The 15,160-nt window shown below is 44.8% G+C and overlaps 1 long non-coding RNA gene across 1 annotated transcript in view; it reads right to left on the bottom strand.

Annotated features, from left to right (window-relative positions):
* The window catches only part of LOC146072424 (uncharacterized), a 39,568-nt gene extending 24,869 nt beyond the window's left edge, over positions 1–14,699 (bottom strand). Inside the window, exon 1 of the long non-coding RNA XR_014473118.1 lies at positions 14,038–14,699. This is a non-coding gene — a long non-coding RNA (uncharacterized LOC146072424). The remainder of the gene's footprint in view (positions 1–14,037) is intronic.
* Between the last annotated feature and the right edge of the window lie 461 nt (positions 14,700–15,160).

The raw sequence follows: 15,160 nt of genomic DNA on the forward strand, positions 1-15,160 counted from the left end.
ATATGAAGGCATTGTGACTACAATAACCTGGTAACCAGTCAAACTGGTTCTGCTTTCCTGCATGCAATGTACTGGAATTACTTCACTAATGTGCGCAAGAAAGAAATCTAATTGTTCATAGAATTAGACTGGAACATGCAGTACTCCAAACAGAAAATATACCCATTATACGTTCCATGCTTATAAGCCTGCTGAAAAAAGTTATTTAGTCTAAATAGAAATGTCACCGTATCAATTTAGCGTACCATTAATCTGTTGTGTTTGTGCTGTGTATTAAAAGTAATATCAGTATCATTTACAGAAAATAAATGTTTTAAGTGATAAGCCAATTAGTATTATTATTGTAATGACTTGTAACTTTAAACTATGGAAATTAAAATTCAGTTGGCTATACATTGTGAATGGTTTCGGCAGCATTTATGGCAAAGGCCAGAGGGAACAAGCAAGTTATGGGCCCAGGTGCAAATGGTTTGGGGCCCCCAAACGCACACAAAAAACCTCATAGTGTCCTTTTGTTTTGTTTACTTCAGATTTAAAGCCCATTACACATTACACCAAACACAGCAATGCCCATTACACATTATGCCAAACAATCAATGCACATTACACATTATGCTACACACCAAAATACCCATTATACTACGGGTATGGATCATTTTGTCGAAGAGTTTTATATCGACAATGTTTAAGTCAAAGACAGTTCAGTTTGAGCGATGCAAGTAAGATAGACAATAGCATTAGGTCAAACAATATTTGGCTGACATTGTGTACGGTCGGCAGGTAAATTTGTCGAAAACAATATGGTCTACCTTTAATTTGTCGAAAGCTGTTTGGTCGACATGTATAACGGTCGGCAGTTCCCTGGTTTGAAAAAGGTTTTGCCTAGTGTGCGGCGAAATGCGTTCAAAAGGAGTGCCTCCGTGATCCAGTGAATTAACCTCTACACAGGCAGAGCTGCACGTGTCTCCCAGCAGTATTGTACACCCACACAGCAGACGCTGTGGCAGAGGGTCGTACGGAGCACACAACAGTATCAAGCTGCGAAGAGGAGATGGCTCTTGCTGGATTACTACAGCCGACTGGATCCACACAGAGGGTCAGCCGAGAGATACGGGACGGAGTGGGCGCCGCGGCTCACTACACATTTGGAAGCGGCCTTGAACCGCGTGCCCTACAGAGTGGTAAGAGTTACCTGTACATACAGGACAGACACTGTTGCCAAACACTGTCACTCTGCAAAAGGAGGTAATTCCCTCTAAATGTAACAGGTGCCCACTCAATATAATCTATACAGAGACATTGTACTATTGCCCGAATCTGACAGTGTGTACACTGGCTACAAAATTGGAGGCTATATGATTCTAAGGAAATTGGACCCACAACTCATAATTAGTTGGGCCTGAACTGGTTTACTAATTGCCATCCAATACAATTTCAAAGGATACAAGGTTACTACCCACTAAAAAAAAAATTATATAGCAAAGGCTCATTGTGTATATGCATACATATCCAGTGTATATGAATTCACTTTTAATTAATTTAATGTCATTTTAAATGTGTTTGTTCACCTTTGAGCGCCCCACCTTTTCTTTCTTCTATCTTTTGCGGAGGCTAGCAACCCTCCTACGTGGTGACTGCAGGGTGACAAGCTACACCACCGTAGCCCCTAGCGCCAAAGGCATTTTTTTACCTATGCAAAAGTGGGGTGTACGGTAATTGTTTCCTGCCAGACCACACCCCTTGTAATTAAGCCACACCCTTTTGGGGGCACACCCCTGCAGCTCGTGCAATTACTTCAGTTTAAAATGATGTATGGGGGAGGGAGCGCATTTTTAACTGTTCGCACTGGGAGTCGAATTGTCTAGAAACAGCCCTGACTATCTGTCTAATGGGAGACAGCTACCCGAGGCTGTGTTTAGTATCAGACAACTCGACAGGCAGAAAGTGGAAAGTACATTTTGATCGTCCAAATATTGTTGTTCTGTATCCATATCACCAGTTATGTAGGGATGGCCATCATTGCCATCGATGGTTGTCATCGATGACAATATTGCAACTGGCCATTTATAGTGCTAAACTATGCAATGGATGACATCCATATTTTTACCTATCGATGGTCATCTATTTTGTTGGTGACTGTGGACTGGCGCCGACCATCGAATGATGTGGTACATGCACGCATATCTAAAAATGACCCTGCGCATACACCCATCACCTGTCCCTGCGCAAATGTTCTGTTTCGTGCGAACAGACCGGAATAACCCCCATAGTCCACAGCAATGTTAGAGGCATCTGGCTCTCAGCACCCACTTCCAACCATAGAGACAGTCAGGGGTGAATACAGTGAGCAGTGTGACCCTCACATGGGAGGTTATTCTGATCGGAGCGGCCAAACGTGCGTACGTTCCCTATTAACGTACGCTCTCCGTACGCGGCCGTTGGGGTTAAGTCCACCCACAAATCAGCCACATACGTACGGCCAGAAACAACGTCTAAGGGGAGTGGCGTACAATTGAGCGTACGCCAACGTACACGGACGGATCAGCCCCTAGACTCCGACAACTGGCGTACAACAGAGCGTACGCCACCGCTTACGGACGTCTCTCGTCCGTCTTCCCGCCGACTTCTTGCGGAAATCTGAGCGTACGCCAGCTTGCACGGACGGGTCGCTATTGTTTTCAATGGAAAACTCAGCTTATGTCACCGCTCGTGAGAGTGAGCGTACGTCCGTGTACGCTGGCATACCCTTCACATGTATGGACCTGCAAATCTTGCCTTTCAACTATAATTAAGGCAATTAATTAATTAATCAAATTGTTATTCAATTATTGTTTTTTATTAACTCAATTGTCTATCTTAATAAAGACCCTAATAACTCAACATTTTAACCCTCATTACATGTATATTTGTTATGTTCTAATGTTGCATTTTAATCACTATCTATGTGTCCCCACATTGCTTTTACTTTTAAATAAATTTATGTTGGTGTTTGTGTGTATGTACTAAATTATGTCCATAATTGGTTTGTCCAAAATGTGTAACATGTATACCTACCCTGATGTTATGTGTGATGTTTTAATCTAACAACATTAAAAATTCATGCATTTTCACTATGTGTTATTTAACTCAAAAACACACAAATTTACACATCAATGGTTACCCCTCACCTCAAATTACCAATCTAACTTACATTACACATCTGTATGTACCTGCTCTTACAAACCCTCTCACATAGGCCCTTATTCTGATCTGTGCGGAAATTCCCGCATTCTTACGGAGCGGTCCGCACGCCACGGTGTTTTGCCGCATGCGGCCATCGTCCGTAGAAACGCCCACGTGTCCTCCGCATTCGGACGGACTCACTCTTTAAGAACAGGGCGTGTTTACGGACGACATACAAAGCATGCGTATGCGGGAGAAACACTCCGATTCGGCACGGTATTACAGAGTATTACAGTGTATGCTCGGGAATACCGCATCCGAACGGGAGCCAAGCGGTGCTACCGCACGTAAGCGGAGTATTTACGCCAAACAACCCACTATGAAGTATCTTCTGCAATACATCACATGACCCACTTATTCAATTACCTATCCTCAGAAAAAACAGCTTATTTGGAATTGGAATCAATTAGATTCCAATATATCCTTACAAGCATGCCTAACACATGCATTGCACACATTAACCCTTACAGCAATTGAAGTGCAATGGTTTCAATTAAAGCACTGACAAGCGTCCTATTAGTGAGTAATGAGTAAAGGAGTCGATTCTATTGGGTTCAGGTGTTAATGGTTGTAGTCATTAGGCGTACGTTCGCCTACCGCATGAACGAGTGGTGTCCGCAAAGCAATAGTACACTTGTGGACACCGCACATTTCTGCCCTTTTTGATCGCGTGCATTCGGAGTGGTTTCCGAATGTACGCCCCCCAATATAAGTGTACTCCCCCGTGTCCGCCCATGTTTCCGCCCCGTTTTGCCCACTTTGAAACTACGCCCATGTGTCATTCCGCATGACGCCCATAATACGCCCCTATTTCCCGACTGATAGCGGTGAACAGTTTTGGACGGGATTTGGCCGAACTGGTACCGAGTCAAGGCGTGGCACATGCGCGTAGCGTTCTCCACGCATGCGCAGACGCCATAAAGACGCGATCCGTAAGTACGCGGTAAAGTCCGCGTCAATCAGAATAAGGGCCATATTTATGATTAAAAACACAGGAAACTTCTAACTTTTCAAAAACATTTATTTCAACAAAACAGAGTAAGGGGGGAAAAAAAAATTAAAGGAGGGCCTCCAGTCGGCCAAAAAGAATAGTGAAATAAAATAATGTCAGGAAGATTTCCCGCAGAATTTCCTCCACATCATCCTGGTGCTGTTCTGTGTCTGTAGTGAAGGGAAAAAAAAACATTACAGTATATTTTAATATATCATATACACAAATGTTTGTTGCATTGTAACATAATATGAATTTGGGAGTTAACTGTGAAGGCCACATACATTTTACAACTACATTGAAGATGTGTCTGCTGTAAACACGGTCCAAAATACTATTCTGTTGACACACACATACTGTACATATTACATAACATTAAATTAATTACTCCTTCTTGGATGGATGTATGCTGTATCCCAATTGGTAGTTTTGTTTTGGGGGACTCACCTCTAACCTCACAATTAGGCTGTGCTATTTAAGGGTTATGACATTGTTGTGGCTTAAGCACTCCTTACTATTTTAAATTTAGGACATTGCTGTACAAATTATAGGCCTAAAGCTATGTTTGTAAAGCATGCATCCGCATGGCCTCACACACTATTAACAAAACAATCTATAAATTAATGTTGCACATCATGCTGGGAAGTGGAGTTACCCAACACCTGGACCCACATAACTACAACACCACTAATGTCGGATATCTCATTGGATGTACTGTTATGTCAATTATTCAAGGGGTGAGCGATGGCCACACTCCAAAAAACCACCAAGGGGACCCTTGTTCCTGGAGAAGGACAGGCCAAACCTCATGGTCGCCCTGCAGTGATATGTTGCAACTAATGTTGATGTTCGATACACATATGTGGTTGTTGTGATTGTTTATGTGTAGAAATGTGTAGGTAAACATTAGACACATTATTTACTTACGGCTAGTTGAGCCATCCTGCTCGCCGCTGGTTTGGTGTCCGGTGGTTGGGGGGGTCAGGAGCAAGGGGGATGGGATAGGACTTGGGATACTGGTAGTGGGTTGGAGTGGGGATTGGAGAGGTTTGGGGGTGGGTGGTGGAGAGGTGTAGGGGGGTTGGAAATGGGGTGGGGAGGGGGTGGGGGTAGGGGAGGGGGTGGGGGTTGGGGAGGGGGTAGGGGTAGGGGAGGGGGTGGGGGTTGGGGAGGGGGTGGGGGTAGGGGGAGGGGGTGGGGGTAGGGGTGTGGGTGGGGGTAGGGGAGGGGGTGGGGGTTGGGGAGGGGGTGGGGGTAGGGGAGTGGCTGGTGGAAGGGGATGTGGAAATTTGGTGGTCCCCAGCTGGACCCATTGTCTCCTCCTCTTCCTCCTCCTCTTCCTCCTCCTCTTCCTCCTCCTCCTCTTCCTCCTCCTGGGCTGCCTGCTCCCGGGCTGCCTGCTCCCGGGCTGCCTCCTCCCGGGCTTCCATGCGTGCCCTTGCCCGTGCTGAAATTTTCATGTTGATGGCATAGAAATCGAAGGTTGGGTTTCATAAAAATGGGGGAAAGAAAAAGTCACATTAGTCATGCTCATAACCTTACAAATTATCATTGCTGTTATATTTCAGACATTTATCATGCGAACTAATTGCTATGCTACACCCCAAAACAGAGCGACTACTTATACCCCCCTATACACCCCCTATACACCCCCTATACACCCATATACACCCCCTATACACCCATATACACCCCCTATACACCCCATATACACCCCCTATACACCCATATACACCCCCTATACACCCCATATACACCCATATACACCCCCTATACACCCACATACTCATGAACATATTTATAAAAATTACAGAAATCATTGAAAAAAAAAACGTAGACATACTAGTAAATAAAAACTTACATCGGGCAATATGGCGGCGAAGTGTAGAAAGCAACACTGTCTGCCGCCGGCGCAGGTCAGACCAGCGCCGCTCAACTTGGGCCAGGCTTCTGCGGACGCCGGTCCGGGCGTAGATTAGCCGGCGGGCAGCATTATATGCCCGCCGCTTGTCCATGTTGGACACATATGGGCCCCTGGGCCCCAGGCGCCGGTCCATGACCTCAACCAAGGCCAACAGCTCCTGGGTAGAAAACGCCCTATCCCTGGTTGAAGTCATATTGGCAATGGCGCAGTTATTAATTGCAGGTACATATATCACTTTTGGTGCTTGCTGATTGGTGTAAAAAAAATGTTTGTTTAGTATTAACTTTATTAATCCTTACATTAACAAACTGGATGCGAATAGAAACTTACGCGGACCATTCTGATATACACACACCATAACCAACAGCATGCTTTCAATGTATAGAGAGACGTACTGTATATACAGTGTGCTGAAAATAATACACGCAACCGTCTACTAATAAATACGCTGCTAAAAGGGCACAATACACCGATTTCCATGGAGAGACGTACTGTATATACAGTGTGCTGAAAAGAATACACGCAACCGTCTACTAATAAATACGCTGCTAAAAGGGCACAATACACCGATTTCCATGGAGAGACGTACTGTATATACAGTGTGCTGAAAAGAATACACGCAACCGTCTACTAATAAATACGCTGCTAAAAAAGGCCCAATGCAACATGTTGGTGTATGACAATTTCATACTCATTACATATGTAAGGAAAGCATTATAACGTGATGTTTTGAAATGTGACTCACAAAGCATACACGAACTCCAACAGATACCAGCTGACAACACTCATCATTGGAATGACAGGTGCACACATTTCACGATGCAGCACACAATGCTCCACAACCTGTGTATGTGCATATACAGGTGAATGATCAGGTGCGTTGAGACCTGCGTAATTTAAGCGGCAATTATCGGCGGGAAATATCGGCGTAAATTAGCAACTACATTGCGGGGAAAAATATACGCCCCCTTGTTCATGGCGGGAGATTAACATATAAATATTCAGTCAGATGCAGGCCAGAATTGCTGCAAACATGTCTAGCTCAGACGATTCCGCAGCTGAGGACGCTCTACAGAGAGCTACAGCAGAATCCCTGCTTGAAGCTTTGCAGAAGAGGGAACAGGAGCGGAGAAGGAGGGCCCAAGAGAGAAGTAGCCTGCAAGACCAAGCGGGCCCCTCACTAACAGGCCCTGTTCAACCTCCACCAGCTCCACAAGGGCCAAGCAACCAGCCAGAACAAGAGGTTGCATCTCTCCAAACAGGTGTGACCCAGCAGGTGCATCCCCCATCTGCTGGCCCACCCCAAGCTGCTCCCCAACCTTCCACCTCTGCTGACCCTCCTGTGTCCACTAGGGGAAGACGCCGCAAGCCATCTGAGCCAAAGGCCCCTGTCCCCAAGGCCCCATCTAAAAAGGGGAAAAAAGGGCCCAAATAATGAGACCTGGTTCACTTCCTCTGTGGTTGGACCCCAAATGTTTAAATTGCACTGGACATCCACTTCCTGAGTTGGCCATCGATCCATTTTCGTGCCATGGGCATTAAAGTTCTTATTTTGACCTCTACAAATGCAGGATAAATTTTTGGTGGTGTGTATCTTGCTTAGTATTCACCCTGGTTGTTGCAGTACGTATTCTGGTGTCCCCATTTCTTTCACCATTGCATTTGCAGGGTAACACATGTTTGGAGATATGCAACCTCTTGTTCTGGCTGTTTTTTTATTTTTGTGTCTATTTTATTTGTTTATTTGATTTATGACATTAAAGTGTCAAATAAGCTGTGATGCTGAACAGCAAATAAATTGATTTTACCAATTAAAACAAAATTGTTGTATGTGTAATTTCTTGTGTGAAACAAATACTACATTTATGTGTACTTACTGACCAGGGTATTTTTGAACATTTGTTGAAGTGTGGTAGAAGTTTCCCATGTGTAACCCTCTCCATGGCCATTCCCATGTTCCTATCCAACTTTTCCCTGCTAATTAGTTTGTGTCAGCCAGAGCCGGCCTTAGGCATAGGCAAACTAGGCAATTGCCTAGGGCATTTGGAATGCCTGCGGGCATCAGCAGCTTCTGCTGATTAAAATGATATGCAGCATGCCTATATTCTGTGTGTGAGTGAGGCTGTATCTGCATATGAAATAGTGTATTCATGAAAATCACTGTAACATAGCATTCCGTATGCAGGTACAGCCACAGTCGCACACAGAATATAGGCATGCTGCATATCATTTTAATCATCGGAAGCTCCTTGTGTGTCCTGATCATAACAATGCAAATAAGACGAAATTTCAGCAAAAAAAAGGCACCCAACGTTAGCAGAACTGGCCAGGAACTGCATGGCCTATTGAGTCAAGATGTATGAGGAAACATCTGTATCCAAGCAGAGGCAGAGGTCACAGCAGCTGTGCGAGTGCTGTCTGCGGGTGGGTTGGTTGTGCAATAGTGTCGGCATATGTGTAAGGGGCATTATTTGTGTCATGTATAAATGCATTAATAATGGGCGACATATGTGTAACAGGCATTATGTGTGTCATGTGTATAAGGGCATTAATAATGTGTGACATGTGTAAGGGGCATTGTGTGTGTGTCATGTATAAATGCATTAATAATGTGCGACATGTGTAACAGGCATTATGTGTGTCATGTGTATAAGGGCATTAATAATGTGTGACATATGTGTAAGGGGCATTATGTGTGTCATGTAAAATTGCATTAATAATGTGCAACATATGTGTAATGGGCATTATGTGTGTCATGTGTATAAGTGCATTAATAATGTGCAACATTTGTGTAAGGGGCATTATGTGTGTCATTATGTGTATGAAGGGCATTAATAAAGGTTGGCATAATGTGTAAGGGGCATTTTGTGTGTCATTATGTGTATGAAGGGCATTAATAAAGGTTGGCATATAGTGTAATCGGCATTATGGTTATAAGGACATTAATAATGTGTGTCATGTGTAAGGGGCATTACTGTGTGGTATTATCAGGGGTACAGAGAGAAAGGGGTAGGGGGTACAAATTACCCAGGCCAAAGTCTGATGGAAGGGCCCAGTGGGGGCCCCGGGCACCCGCCCCTTCAGTGACAGCAGCAGCTGCAGCTCTTCTCCTCTGCCCAGCACACACTGCTTTGTGCTGGGTTGCAGTGTGGCCATGGAGGTGCTTAAAATACAATATTTTCTCAGGATTTTTTTCTAAGAGAATAATGTGAGGAGTAATGTATATAAAGTAAAGTGGTACTACTGTGTGATGTAACGTGAATAAGGGACACTATCGCATGATATAAAGTTGCACTACTGTGTGTCATAATTTGAATTGGGGGTACTATTGTGTGGCCATTCCCCTTCCCAGCAAGAACACCCCCCTTTTGGGCTGCGCACCGAATTTGTGCACTTTTGTTTCTATTTAAAATATTGCGGGTAAGAGCATCAATATGATGACTGTTATGATGAGGGTTGATGGTGCTGGAAAAGGGGAGCAGGGCCAGAGGCGGAATTAGTGGCGCTGCTAGGGGGCACCAGCCAAAATCTTGCCTAGGGCGTCATTTAGGCTAGGGCCGGCTCTGGTGTCAGCACATGTGCAGAGCAACTTAATAGGTGAGAAAGCAGTTTGTGTGCAGGTGAGGTAGCTCCTACATTAGTAGGTAAAAGCAGGTCCAGAACAATGCTTTCCTCATGGAGTGGGTGAGGCAGACAAACAAGGGTCAAAAGGTACATTTGTGTAGGAATGCATATGTGTCCTCCCTAAAAAAAGATGTGTGAATCGGCCAAACATGATAAAATTGCTTGTGGACAAACATGTTTAACTTTGTACATATATATGATTTTACAGTGTCATAAGCAGATGTAGGAATCCTTTGTTAGAGAGATGTGAGTGCAATAATGTGATTGGTGGCATCTTACATCCAGAGTGTAGTAAAATCCAATTCATAGCAGATCAGATAGTGGTACACGTCTGTATTTTGGGTACTATACAAAGATTGTGTGCAAAATAGTGGGCGTGGGCTTAAAACATTGCTGAAACATCCTTTGTAGGTGTTAGATGTGGTTTATGTTATTGTATCATAAATACGAAACCTATGTTTGTATTAGAGTGAACACGTTGACACATGTCGACTTGTGTAGATTGAGTGTGCTACTGTGTAAAGTCTATGAAAGCACGTAGTGAATGTGTCTAACTGTTTAACAAATACCTACCTTAGCATATATAAGCAGGTCTTAAAAAGATTCTTACCTTAAATTAAACAAACCTTTAAATGTCGAGAAGTATAGAAAGATAAGCTTCCAATGTGTTTGAGTGCTGTGTGTGGCTTGCAGGTAGTGAAATCATGGTTTGGACTTAATAGACTGCAGCATTGCTTATTACATTCAGGTGTATGTGTTTGAGTAGTAATCAGCGTAAATTAGCAAACCCAGGCACACGCTGGCATGCGGTATCTGTAGGGGTGGTCTGAGATGGCGGTTGGCGGCCGCCTGTTTTGTGTCCGAAATGAACGGTGCTTTAGCCGATCGTGCGGTAGTAGCACCGTTCATTTTTGGTGCACACCCCCGTGTACGCCCATATTTACGCCCATTTTCCCTCATTATTTCGGCCGCTCCCCTCATCACGCCCCTATGCCGCCCCCAATGCCCGTACTCTCGCGTACAGGTTTTTTCGCACGGAGAGACCCGTCCGTAAGCGTTGTGGAGTGTTCGCGCCTGCGCATTGGAGATGGTACGCATGCGCAGATCATTAAAAACCCCGGAACGTACGAGTACGGGCCGGCCGCACCAACCAGAATAAGGCCCATGGTCTCAGCATATGGACTCTTAATGGATCCCGACAATACCTCAGTTCAACTCTCTACACTTTGGTAATAAGTTGATGACAGCCAAAATAATATGTACAATCTTCCTTTGGATACATGAGAATGTTTCTTATCTGTGCTGTACACATTAGACACTGTGCAACCAATCACCCCACCCATCACTTCCTGTTTTGTGCAGTACTGAAGTCACTATTTATTTACTACCAAATGAAAAACTCTGTTGTCCAATTTCCAAGGATAGATTTGAAGATTGGATGCTGTAAATATTGTTTTAGCACATTTCTTCTCTATATTTGTATAGTGTAAATATTTAGTATTATGTGCTCCTATTCTGTATATTGAATAGGTTTTAATGTATTCAAGTGGATTTTTTTAACTACATTATGGTAAAAAATCATGTCAAGGTGTGAGAGTACTACTATGCTGCCTTGGACTTTATGAAATTACCTATCTTTGAAAATTGCCTTTAAATGGCAGCCATACTATAAATGTGTAGCTGGGAGCAGTGTCGGCACCAGGACTAATAGCACCTGCTGCGGCTAAGAAACCCCTTGATGCCCCGAAGGCATGGCCTAAAAGGGGATGTGTTTTATAATACATCCACTCGCATAGTTGCAGCTTAAGAAGTCAACTAGAATCAGGCCCATTGAGCCTTATTCGGGGTTGTAAGCAAAGCAAACAAGCACACAACAGGGTCAAATAGGGTGTGTTGAAACTAAAATCAAAATTGGAGTTTAAGTTGTGTAATGGTGCGTACACATGGGGGCGATTATAGCAAATATCGCTGGGAATATGGTCGCTGAGCGAACATATTCCCAGCGATGGGAGTGTGCACCGGCGATAAATCGTCGGGTGCGCGCTCCCGTTTTCTGCCCGTAGTGATCGCTGGTCGCAGGAGCTTGCTTTCCACTGCTGATTTCCACTGCCGGGCTCCCCCCGGCAGTTTCTTTTTCATCAGCGACCATCTCTGGTCGCTGATGCAAACGGGACACCGAGTGATATATCGCTCAGCGTGAGCAATATATCACTCGGCGATGTATCGCCCCGTGTGTACAGGGCTTTACATTTGTGGGATACATGCAAAAGCAGCTGGTGCCTAGTAAAATAGTGTGCCAAGCGCAGCGAGGCACCGTGCCCGAAGCATCGGGAGCGAAGCGAACTATGGGAAGGGTTGCGGTTGACTTCCAACTTCCAACCCATGTCGACCTAACGACCTGTCGACCTAACTCATGTTGACCTAATGCATATGTCGACCTAAACCCATGTCAACCTTGTCCCATGTCGACCTAGACACCTGTTGACCTTGACCCATGTCGAACTAGAACCCTGTCGACCTTCCCACCTGTCGACCCAACGGTCTCGACCTAATGACTGTCGACCTAACTACAGTGTGATAAAACGATCCGCACCCACTATTACTTTATATTGAAAGGTGGGAGTGTAATTTTCGTTGAATTCATAATAAAACTTGTATTTAAACTGTATTGTACATATACATTAGCATAATCTATGTAATTCAAAATTAACTTCCTACGAACCTGATATTTTGGCGGAGATGCACAAAGTCTAAAGACCCATACACACTGGGTGACTTTGAGCTGAAAGTCATTTAAAACAGCACGTTTGAGCAGTTTTCAGCTCAAAGCCGCCCAGTGTTTATGCCCTGGTGATAAACTGCTGCGCGCTCCCGCATCATTGCTGGGAAAGCCGCTCATCTGCTGGTATTACCAGCAGATGAGCGGGTTTGAGGATGGCTTTGCATAGCTCTGCGCTATGCAAAGCCGTCCCCCCCCCCCCCCCCCGCCGGCGGCTCCTGGCAGGGGGAAAGCCGCTCAGTGTGTATGCACTGAGCGGCTTTCCCTCCCAGCGATGAAGGAGACCATCACTGTCCATACACGCTGGGCATAGTCGCCCAGTGTGTATGGACCTTAAGAGATAGACAAAGTACTTGCCAATCAGCTCCTAACTGCCATGTATCAGGCTGTGTTTGAAAAGTGACAGGAGACAATTAGATACAGTACTTTTACAACTTAGCTCTCCCTGGTGGGTATGGGTCAACTTGGTGACAGTCATTAGGTAAACCACTATTGGTCAATAGGCCAAAGGTTGACACACCAAAAAGTTTAACATGCATTAGGCCGATATAGACAAAATGTTGACATGGAAAATGCGGACATGAGTTTTTTGTGTGTCCATGTCGATATGGAAGCCGTATTAGTGTACCGCACCCCCTCGCATGGCTCGCTTCACTCACCATGCTTCGGGTATCTTACCTCTCTGCGCTCGCCACTATTATATTCCGCTACCATGTCCACTGGGATGGTAAAATATGATCAGGTCCGTTTTTGGGAAAAAATCATGAAAAACTCATGTCGACCTTTTTCCTGTTGACGCAAATATTTCAAGTAGTGTGCAGGTCTACTCTAGTAGGATATGCAACAGAACATCAGGCATATATCCAAAATCAAATACATTTATAGCCTTTTTTATTATTTTGCTAGAGAAACACATTTGTAATCAGCAAATTAGAAGTGACTAGTTATTGCTGGCAATCGTCAACATCATGTGCAGGGTTTAACTCCAAGAGGCAATAGAGACTCCTGCCTCCAGGCTCCAAGTCCTAAAGGGGCACCTGCTGGTTCACAGTGGAATCCAATACTGTAGCTCTTCCAATGGAGCTGTGTGGTGTAGTCGCTGCTGCTGCAGTTATTCGGCTCTGTCCCAGGAGCCCTGCTAATACCTGCAATGGAGAACAGGATGGCTCTGGCTTGGTACCGCCCAGCCTGTGCTGCAGCAAACAACGGTACACCCTCTGCCACTGCTGGACTGTGAGATGGGACCCACCAGTGAATGGGGATTCATGCTGCAGACTGCTGAATCTTGTCCGACCCTGACCCACTGGCCATGGAGGGGGGCACCACATTTCAACTTACACTTGCACTTATGCCTCTAATCACATGCAGCATGTATATTCAACAGCCCTCATGTACTCACAAGGCATTTCTAGGCAGACCACACTACAGTTTCAGGTGCTGACGTTTCGATAATTTAATATCGTTTTCAAAGACACAGAGTAATAAACAAACACTTACCTAAATAGAGAAAGAGAACACCCGTGTGAGTGCCATCTGCGTCGCTTGGCTCGTCCCACAACGGCGCTGGAGTCATGACGTCATCTCATGCCGCCCACTCAGCCCGCTGTGTCCATTGCCAAGGAGACGCGGTGCCGCTGTAGAGAAAGAAAAAGAGATAAGAGCCAATCACAGCAGTGTAGCTAGATGTCCCATCAGGGATCCCAACAGTCCTACACAATAAAATAAACTGGAAAAGAGGTCAAGGGACATAGAATAGATAGAGAGCAGCAGCGAGCTATACAAATAAGGAAAATATAACAAATATCAGAAAACAGTACATAACGGTCTATCATACTCATCACTGGACTGTTATCAAGAAGGTAAACATAAAGGATAAATTGAATGAGAATAATGACACCGCAGAAAAGGATGAGCTATTAGAGGAAGCAACCAAGTGACAGGTATTCATTTAGTCCTGCCGGATGGATAGTGTTTCATCTAAATATCCATTCAGCTTCCAATTGAAGCCATTTTTTGTCTCTGTCGCCTCCCCGGATGCTCAAAGGGAGAGGGTGTTAGTAATCCCTGAAATGGCGGGATACTGCTAAATAACTTCATTCTTCAAATGGCTGACCTTGACACTCCAGCTGTTGTTGAACTACACACCCCAGCATGCCCTGCATCAGTTTTAGCATGGCCATATAGTAAAACTGTAGCAGGGCATGCTGGGATGTGTAGTTCAACAACAGCTGGAGTGTCAAGGTTAGCCATCACTGTGATAGCCAGACTAATAAACCAATGGTAACATATTATAACTATACATATAACTAGTAAAAGGCTAATAGCTATGGCACACGCTCCAACATCTGAAGGTCAGAAACCGGTACATAATCAAAAGGGTGCATGGCCATGGGTAAAGGGGGCATGGCCATGCCCCTTTCCGAATGTGTACTGGGCATTTTTTTCCCATTTATAAGGTGATACCCCTTAACACCATGCACCTGCCGTCTGTCTCCTACACAGAACTCATTCCGCCTATTCTCACCTTGATTGTTGGAAGTAATCTGCCAATCTTGCCATGTCCCAGGCCGCTCTCTCAACTCTGCACTCCTCCTGAGGGCACCATCTTTCCTGCCAGCCC

Source organism: Crinia signifera, chromosome 4, assembly GCF_055691185.1.
Source record: "Crinia signifera chromosome 4, ASM5569118v1, whole genome shotgun sequence".
NCBI lineage: Eukaryota > Metazoa > Chordata > Amphibia > Anura > Myobatrachidae > Crinia > Crinia signifera.